Source organism: Lipotes vexillifer, unplaced genomic scaffold, assembly GCF_000442215.2.
Source record: "Lipotes vexillifer unplaced genomic scaffold, Lipotes_vexillifer_v1.1 scaffold12, whole genome shotgun sequence".
NCBI classification, from domain to species: Eukaryota; Metazoa; Chordata; class Mammalia; order Artiodactyla; family Lipotidae; genus Lipotes; species Lipotes vexillifer.
Window position 1 is genome coordinate 93,991 of NW_006796716.1, and position 8,211 is coordinate 102,201.

At 46.4% G+C, this 8,211-nt stretch overlaps 1 non-coding gene across 1 annotated transcript; it reads left to right on the forward strand.

Annotated features, from left to right (window-relative positions):
- The first annotated feature begins 2,012 nt into the window (after positions 1-2,012).
- Positions 2,013-2,084, forward strand: TRNAE-UUC (transfer RNA glutamic acid (anticodon UUC)). Its single transcript has one exon. It is a non-coding gene; the product is annotated as a tRNA-Glu (tRNA).
- Positions 2,085-8,211: the final 6,127 nt, after the last annotated feature.

Genomic DNA, 8,211 nt, shown 5'->3' on the forward strand with positions numbered 1-8,211 from the left:
TAATGTCACCAGGGTATCTGACTAACACACGGTTGTGAATTTTTCATGGCAAGGCATGTATTTGTGCTATTGGTCTCCTGGGCAAGCAAAAAGGCATGGCACGTCAAGGGTAACATAAACTGTTAGGTAAATCTTTATCCCCCCAGACCTCCCTGCAAAGTTCCATTACTCGTGTCCCACTCAACCGTTCATTCATTTACAAACATTTATTGAGCAGCTTCCATTTGTAAGTACTGTGGGAGATACGAGGATGTATAAACCAGCCTGGGGACCTGAGTGTTGGGGCAGCAGGCGTGAACATGCTGAGAAGTAAAAGAGCTTCGCGTGGGGCTCCCTCTTTGGAGTGAGTATTCAGGCGTCTCAAGAGCCTGCACTGAACATGCTTAGCTTGTAAAAATAAGCCTTTCAGTCCTGTAAGACTCCCCTCTAGGGGCACCCTGTGGGAGCAAAGGCCAGGTGTTTCGTTGGGTTCAAATCCCAGCTGTGTCACCTTAAGCAAGTCTCCTAAAGCTTCTGGACCTCCTCCCATTTTCTGTAAAAGAGGGGAATTGAAACAGGTCTTAATGTTTCTGCAGCTCCAAAACAGTACGCGCACACACACACATACACACACATACACACACACACACACACACACATACACATATACATGCATACACATACATATACACACATGCACATATACACACACATACACACATACACATACACACACATATACACACATACATATACACATAGATATGTGTACACACACATATATACATATACACATAGATATGTGTACACACACATTAGGGATATGATGTAATAGACATACAGACATGTAGGTGTACGTATATACATATACACACATGTAAACATACACATGGACATAGTCGAGGGCTAGATTGCTCCCAGCTGGAGTGCGTAGGTGAGACTTGGGGTTGTAGGAAGATGAGCCTTTATGTGGGCTTTAAAAGAAGCCCAAGGCTGGTTTGGAAGAGGTTATCTGCCTGGTGGCACACAGCTGGGAAGTGGGAGCGCCAACTCGAGGCCACTCTGCTCTTCTGCTGCCCCAACGTGATACCTGTTTGGCTGAGACTGGAATTCTGCTCCACACACTGCTAGTGGAGAAAAGTTAAGATTCACCTCATCCGTCAGCCAAGAGAGTAGACCTCCTGGCCCCCTGTGTACCGTTGTCCCTGTCACTGTTGGGTGTCCTCCAACTCCCAATATGAATTTCAGACAGCTTTTTTTTTTTTTCCCCTGGCTTCTACAAGCATCTGGAGAAGACGACTCTCGGCTGGTTTACAGCACCTTGTTCAGACCCGTTAACTGTCTTCTTGCCCTAACCAGCCCTTGCCAATAATAGTTGTGTTGAATTCAAATGGTGTGAAAGACCTCGGATGTTTGAGAGGTAATTTCTCCCTGTGAAATTGCACTCTCTCTCACCCTCAGGGTTTCTGCATCAATCTCTCTCTCTCTCCCTCTCTCTCTCTCTCTCTCTCTCTCTCTCTCTCCCTCTCCCCCCCTCCCTCTTTTATTACTGAGGTGGTACTATTTGCTTGTTTTGTTTTTTTCCCCTTCCCTCAGGAATATAAACTTGAATTGTTTTGTATAGCAAATCAAATTATTGAATTACAAAAAAAAAAAGAGAAAGATCTACTTACTCCTTCAGAATGAAGACAAATGTACAGCTTGTGGTATAATGCATCAATTTGAGTAGTAAATACAGAAAACAGAAATGATATTTATATAGAGGAAAGGAATAAATATATCACATGACCACAGAGAACAGTAAAGATGAAGGAGGCAGCCTGGGTTAGGAAACTGATCCGTTAAACGCTGAGCCAAGGCCGTTCCCACTCAGGGACGTGGTGGGTGGATTATATGATGGAAATGGAGAGCTCTGGGGTTTGTGCTTCTGCTCTGCACCACCAGCCACTCAGCTGCTTCAGGGCATGGGATTCAGCTCTGTGAAACTCACTTCTTCGCTTCTTTGGACAAAGCGTTGTCCATTTTTTGGTAATTCCCTGGTGGTCCAGTGGTTAGGACTCAGTGCTTTCACGGCCGTGGCCCAGGTTCAGTTCCTGGTCAGGGAGCTAAGACCCTTCAAGCCGTGCAGTGCAAGCAAACAAACAAACAAAAATGTCGTCCATTTAAAAAAAAAACCAAATAGTAATACCTATAATTTATCCAGTACTTGCATACGAATTTTACATATATTTAATCTAATCTTTACCCCAATCTTATGAAGTGGGTACTGTGATGGTCATTACTAGTTTATGGATGGTGAAAATGCACAGAGAAGTGAAGTAACTTGTCCAAAGTCACACAGCAAATAAGTAACACAGCCTGGATTCAAAGCAAGCTGTTTGGTGCCATGGTGCATTCTCGTAACCGTGATGCTGCACTGCTTATCCTCATTCCTGGGAGGGTCGCTGGGTCTGTCACTGTGGTATAGCCCCTGATGGGCATGTGCTTAGTAGAGGCATTAGGGACATCTCCATGTGTATCAGTGGGGCAGGTCCCTGAATCTTACAGTAAAGTGATCATGAGGGCCACCATGAACCAACTTCTCCAAGTCTACCGTATAGTCTAGCATTGACTGGGTTTGGATGCCAGGTTAGATAGAAATTGATTTTTGAATACACTCAGGAGGACATGCAGCCCATCTACTAAGCTATGGCTGCTCTGATGACTATGTGTCAGGGGCTGAAGGCATCTGACGATTCAGAGCATATTTTAAGTTGGGGGTTGTTTAGTGTCCTTGAAAGGAAGGGAAGAGTACTGTAGGGCTTTGGTGGGAATTGTTTTACTTGGGTCTCAGGCCCTGAGAAGGACAAGGGCTGAGGTCCTCTGCTGGTGGCACAAGCACTTCGTCTTCTCACCCGGAGGGAACTAGCCCCACTGTCAAGCCCTGGAGGAGGGTGGAGGGTGGACTCAGCCTGCAGGTGGGTGGGCTTCTCCCTGTGTTCCTACGCTGACCCTCGCCAGCTACTACCTTTAAGACCCTGCTGCCTTGGCCTTCCAGCCTTGTCCGGTCCCTGACATCGGCTTTTGCCACTTTCACCTTTGACATCTGCCTCACCCCTCCAGCCTTGCTGAGCACCCTGGACTCTTGGACACCTGTCACATCTGCTCCTCCCCGTTGAAGCTCTTATGCTGGGCTGACACCAGATTGCTTATATGAAACGAGTGGAACTTCTTGTTTCAGATCCCCCCACCTTCCCTCCCAGATGGTGCTTCTGGCCTCCCATTTCCAGATGTCACATTCCATCTTCCCAACCCTTCTCTCTCCATACGGATGGAACCATCCTGTACCACATCCCCTTTGGGAAGACATACTCGTGCCTTCCAAGTGGACAATTTCTAAAGAAAAAAGAATGTCTGTACTAATAGAAGAGACCTTGGGATGATCCTACAGTGGCTGATACGTTGTGGGTCTGTGTCCAGCGCCTCCGCTGGTTTATTGTTGGACTTTGGGCCCCTGTAGGAGGGCTGTGTGTTAGAACTCCTTAACCTTCGACTGTGCATCTACACATGCCTCATACATCTAGGGAGCATTTATTTCATTCTGTTGACTGCTGAGTTTCATTGCACATCTGTTTATCTTTCTTATCAGATGATGAACTCCTTGAAGGGTAGGATTACGTCTTCAGATCTCTGCAGGGCAGAGATAGCAGGGTATCTTGCCCTTAGCAAACGCTCAGTAAAATAGATTAATGTTGAATTTTGTAAACTAGTGGAATGTCAGCTAGCAGTGAAAAGATGACATGTCCCTGGCAGGCCAGTGCAGCACACTGGACAGCCCTCTCCTGCAGAAAGGGAGGGGTCTTGTGTGACAGAGTGGTCCAAGAAGCTGACATGAGCACATCCCTGAAAGGAGAGGCAAGGGCATCACAGGCAGGAGGAATAGTGTTAATGAACACACCGAGGAAGGGACCAGTGCACCAAGTGTAAAGGGAGGTGAGCTCTGGGTGAAACAGATGGGCTGGAGCAGATCCAATGGGATCACTGAAAGTATGTTTTTTGTTTTTTTTTTGCGGTACGCGGGCCTCTCACTGTTGTGGCCTCTCCCGTTGCAGATCACAGGCTCCGGACGCGCAGGCTCAGCGGCCATGGCTCATGGGCCCAGCCGCTCCGCGGCATGTGGGATCTTCCCGGACCGGGGCACGAACCCGTGTCCCCTGCATCGGCAGGCGGACCCCCAACCACTGCGCCACCAGGGAAGCCCTGAAAGTATGTTTGACTGTAAAGTTTAGGGCTAGATTTTGAAGAGCCTTAAATTTAAGCTTATCTTATAGATGATAATTAAACTTTTAAAGTATGAAAGTGATAAACCGAGTATTTTTTAGGAAGTTGGGTGGAGGGATGAATAAATAAATGGACAGCCTCTATTTTTTTTGCCAGATCAAAGCCTTTTCTTGAAAAGATTCCAGCTCATCACTCCTCTTTGTTTCTTTGTCTGTCCGTAGATTTCTCTCTGGAAAGGAGTCTGGTTCCTGCAACCCCGAGGGAGGGTATAAGACAAGCTATAGAACTGAAGGCAGATGGGGAGTAGCTCATGAGAGTAAACACTTTTAGGGAATCCGAGCCTTCCTGCTGTCTGTCATCGGAAGCATCCCTGTGGGAGCGCCATGAGGATGCTTCTGAAGTCAGGCCAGCACGGGGGATCTGGGACGATGGCCCTGTAGCCTTGTGCTCATTGAGAAACACAGTCTGATCTTGACCTTTTGAGGTTTACAATCTCTTCCAGGAAGTGGGGGCGGTGGGGTGGGGAGGAATCACAGAGTCTCTAATCAGAAAGTGGCAACGGCACCACCCAGTGATGGCTGTCACTTGCTGGGCAGGCTGTTCTGGTTGCATCAGCCTAGGGAGACATCCCAGCCAGGCAATTGTTTCCCTTGGTGATGGTGGTAGAGGGAGAGTCAGCCATTCCCACATGTGGCAAATGTATGGTTTGGAGCAAAAATCAGGATGAATACGTTGGAAGCCTCTTTGCCTTCAGAAGTGAATTCCTATTTCCTGTTTGGCCAGCCCAGGTTGGATACGAGTGCTTTTAAGGGAGCCCTCAGTTTCTCTATTGTAAAATTCATGTAACAATAAAACTCACCTTGTTAGGGTCTGGAGGGAATGGAAGGAATTAATACATTTGAAGTTTTTAGAGCAGTGCCTGGCACATAGTAGGTGCTCAATAAACATCAGTTGTCATCATTGTTGTCACTTTTCTGGAGTAGACCACCAAGAGGTTGAAATTAGTTTCAGAGATTTTTTTTTTTTTTTTTTTCAAAAGGCTGGTTTTATCTGTTTCTGAAAAGAAAATCTACTTTGAAAACATCTTAACCCTCCAGTTTATTCTAGTGGCTTGAAGTGGGTATAGAATTTCCGGATGAGGTGACAAGCAGTGCTCAGAGGATTGGTAGCACTACACACAATATTCCACGCATTTCCAGCCCGGGGGGATCTCATATTATATAATGTTACAGTATTGCTAAGTTGTATTATCGTACGATTGTATGCGGTTATTGTGGCTCTGGCTCAGAGGGTGCATGCCACCTGCTGTACTTGCATTGTCTCATTTTATCCCTTTGGCAACACTATCAGTACGATTAACTGCATCTTTCACCTGTGGAAACTGAAGCAGGAGAAGTTAAATAATTTGCCAAAGGGCACACGGCTAGCAAGGGAGCACATCCAAGATTGAAATGTGGGCAGCCTAGGACTACAGCCTTATCTGCTACATGACAGCTCTTAGGTGCCCTTCCCTTTCAAGTGACACAGAGGAACTCACATCATAAAGGGAAGCACGGGGCTCCCTCTCTTCCTGTCCACCCCCTCCTGGGGTCTGGGGGCGGACGCAGTGTACAGAGTGGGACTCACTCTCTTATTGCCTTAAATGGGTCCTGGGATGTCCAGCTCCCTGTGTGTACTCATGCTGTTCTCGGGCTTAGATGAGCTGCCTCGATATTACCTGGCTTTGGATGCTACCACCTCCACAAAGCCCTCTGTGATGCTTCCAGAATGAAAGCACTCACTTCTTTCTTTGTGTAGCCCTCCTCTGAACACTGGTTTTGGTATCTTCGCCTTCCACTTGATATTTTTCTATTAACATCAGTCATATATGTTTAGTGTCTCTAGCTTTGTGAGAGCAGGCACAGCATTTTACGTTAAGGAAGACCCTGTGATGTGGCTGATTTGACACAGCTTTCTTGATGCATAGGGCTCTTATCCTATCCGCTAGTAACTGGACATAGACATCCTTGATGAGAGTCAGATTTCTAAACCTCACTCATCCCTGACGATGATAATCTCTTCGTTTTAACTGAGCATTTATTCTCTCCCAGGCCCTGTGCTGAGCACTTGATGTGCATTATCACATTTATTTCTCCTGATCTCACATTGGGCCTATGAGGCAGATCTTTTCTTAATCACCTATTACACAAGGGAAGCACTTTTCAAGGACACAAAGCTGATAAGTGGCAAAGCCTGAACTTGAACTCAGAGCTCACAGTGAAGTCAGGCTCTAACCCCTCCATCTCTGATCACGACCTCAGCCCTCGGCGGTGCGCATTCTTGACTCTCACCAAGCCCCTTGCTCCCTCCCTGACCCCAGCATATATCTGAGTCTGATGACAGCTCTGAGGGGCTGGTAAGACCAGTAGGGATGGGGTAGGATTGACGTGTGGATTAAGAGGTGTTACTGAGTCCAAGCTTCTACTGCTCACCCCGCAACAGGCCATACGTTGAGAGACGAGCTGTTGGGGCCAGGAATAGCTACTTTACTCAGAAAGCCAGCCAACTGAGAAAATGATGTCCCAGAGAACCATCTTCCCCAAGTTAGGATTCAGACTTCTTTTATACTAAAAGGGGACGGGGTGTGGTTGGTTGTTGCAAACTTCTTGGTGTCAGAATCCTTTGTTCTTGCAGCTGTCCATGTAGGTCAGGTCAGGTCAGGTCATGTCATGTCAGGATGTTCCTGTAAACCTCCAACAAAACAAATGTTATTCTCTGTTCTGCAACTTTTTAACTCTATATGAATAGAAAAGTGTTGCACCTTTAAAGGTCAGAGCCTTGAGAACGGGCTATCCTGTATATTTCAGGCTATAGGCAACATTCTTAACTTGTAGCAAAAGCAATAGAATACAGAGGTTAAAGTAAAAAAAACAGACCTAACATGGAGTCAGATTTGTTCTTCCCTATTTTACAGAGAGGCTGATGTGCAGAGAACACAGGGAAAACTAAATAGTAAAAAACCTTGTAACTTTAACAACTTGTTCCAATGGAATCAATGACTTGTCAGGACAAAATGGTAGAATCAAAGTAGCACCTCCCTTGTAACGGAGTCTCCCATGGCAGAGCGTAGCAGCCTTCTATGTAGGAGTTGCTCATAAATACTTGCCAGATGAATGACTGCTTTTTTTCTGTTGTGAAGTGGATTGATCCCTATGTGCCTGGAGAGCCTAATTTTGTAATTAATTAGGCATCAGTTAAAGTAGAACACAGGAATTGGAAGGACCTTTAGAACCCAAGTAGTTCAACCACCTTGCTTTGTAGTCATGGTCCGGAGAGTGCTCTGGGACTTGTCGGCAGCAGGCAGCAGGCTGCTACCTCTGATCCCCTTGACATTTCTAGGTGGCCAGCCGGGGACAGAGGGGTTTAGGACTGATTCTGTGCTATTTGTTTGGAGACAGGTGCCAGCTCAAAGGGAGGAAGGACCCAAATGACTCCTTTTCTCCTCCTGTGTTTTTCAGTGCTGCATCCACCCATGCAAATTGCCTCTTGAAATGATGTGTTTTTGCATATGGCGACTTGTGTATCCCCAGCAAGTTGTTTCCATCATGCCGGTGCCAGAGAAATTGACTATCTCATCAGCGATGTGCTTGGAACCCACCTCTAGTGCCAGAAAACCCTTTTCATATGTGGGCTCGCCATTTAGCTGTCCAAATACAGTATGATTCATCCGGCCTGCTGGGGAGAAGAGAGAAGGCTTGAACCACAAGAAGTGATGACAGTGAAGGGAATTGTTATGTTACCATGTCAATGATTGCCCTATAAGATTCAAGTATGAATTAAGCCGTGAACTGGCTCCCACCAGCAGAGGCATAATGATACCCAGCCAGCCTTGGAATTCTGTTGAGATCCTGATCTAAAGTCCTTTTCTGGGGAAATGGCAGCTTACTTTATAAGCAGAAGGGCTACACGGGGCCTTTCTGAAAAATTTCCCTA